The sequence below is a fragment of the Exserohilum turcica genome (assembly GCF_000359705.1).
Source record: "Exserohilum turcica Et28A unplaced genomic scaffold SETTUscaffold_9, whole genome shotgun sequence".
Classification (NCBI taxonomy): domain Eukaryota; kingdom Fungi; phylum Ascomycota; class Dothideomycetes; order Pleosporales; family Pleosporaceae; genus Exserohilum; species Exserohilum turcicum.
Window position 1 is genome coordinate 703,363 of NW_007360310.1, and position 1,655 is coordinate 705,017.

The following is a 1,655-nucleotide window of genomic DNA, read 5'->3' on the forward strand; positions in this document are numbered from 1 at the left end:
ATGGCAACGAGGACACGAAGCCAGCAGCGGGAAGAGGAGGCTATCCCCCTATCTAGAGAAGAATTAGATTAGCTCCTTCCTAGAGTACTAAATAAAAAAGTGCTAGAGTAGAATAAGTTAGAGAAGCTTTAGCAAGAAGCGACAGCGAAGGATTGTGTCTACTAAAGAGCGAAGAAGGTAGTAGAGGACTAAGAGAGACGTTTCCCTGTAAACTTAGGCCTAAAGTGCTTAATTAAAGACTGCTTAGTAGATAGTAGAGTCCTATTTTACTAAGGGCGCAAGTGGGTGCTAGACAACGACGAGTTGCGAACGGCAATCATCAGCAGTGCCTACGACTCACTAGTCACTAGTCACCTAGGGCGCGAGCTAACGTACAAGATTCTCGCAAGGGACTACTTTTAGCCAGGCATGACCAATTCGATCCAAAGATACGTTAGAAACTGTGACACCTGCGGACGGAGCAAGTCCTGGAGAGAGGGCACGCAAGGCCTTCTGAAACCACTGCCGATACCCACTCGGATCTGGAAGGAGATCTCCATAGATTTCGTCGAAGGACTACCAGAGAGCGAAGGCATGACTAGCCTGATGGTGGTCACTGACCGGCTCAGCAAGGGTGCGATCTTCGTACCACTCCCGGATACGAAGACGGAAACCGTCGTCCAAAAGTTCATTAAGCGCGTGGTTGCATATCACTGGCTACTAGACGCTATTACCTCTAACAGAGGCAGCTAGTTTGTGAGTACACTATGGGCTAAACTATGCGAGCTTCTAAAGATCAAGCGGAGACTATCAACTGCCTACTACCCGCAGATAGACGGCGCAATAGAGAGGATAAACAGCGTCTAGGAAACCTATATCTAATTGTTTACAAACTAGGCTCAGGACGACTAGGCACGGCTCTGCCTAATAGCCTAGATTGCGATTAATAGCAAGAATGCAACGTCAACTAGAATGTCACCCTTCTTCTTACAGCATAGACATGAGGTAGAGCCGCTGCAGCTAGAGCTTAGCAACGAAAGATAACAACAGAAACTAGCCAAACAGCTTTTAGACGAATAGAAAGCAGCAGAGATCGCAGTTAAGCTACAACAAGCTATAGAACTAGCCTAGGCAGGCATGGCGGTTGCTCAATAAGAACAGGAGAGACAGGCGAACAAGACTCGGAGAGAGGCACAGAGCTACCAAGTAGGCGACAAGGTATGGCTGAAGCTCGATCAGTAGTACGGCACAGGGCGAAGCTCAAAGAAGCTCGACTGGAAGAACGCTAAGTATACAGTGGTGAAGGTAATCGATAGCCACTTAGTTGAATTAGATACGCCTCCAGGACCACACCTTGTTTTTCATGTTAATTGGTTGAAACTCGCTAGCAACAATCCCCTCCTAAACTAGGTTCAGGACAACTATTAGCCACAGCCACTACAGGTAGACGGAGAAGATGAATAGGAGGTAGAGGACATTATAGCAGAAGAGGTACGCCGCCGTGGGAGAGGGCGTAAGCTATACTACGAGGTGAAATGGAAAGGGTTCCACCAAACGACGCTTGAACTAGCTGAGCTGCTAGAGGACGCTGAGGCAGTAGATTGTTGGGAAGCATTCACGGAGGCCAAACGAGACAGCGAGGGCCGCCTCCTAGAGGGGTTTTGGAGAGGCGATGC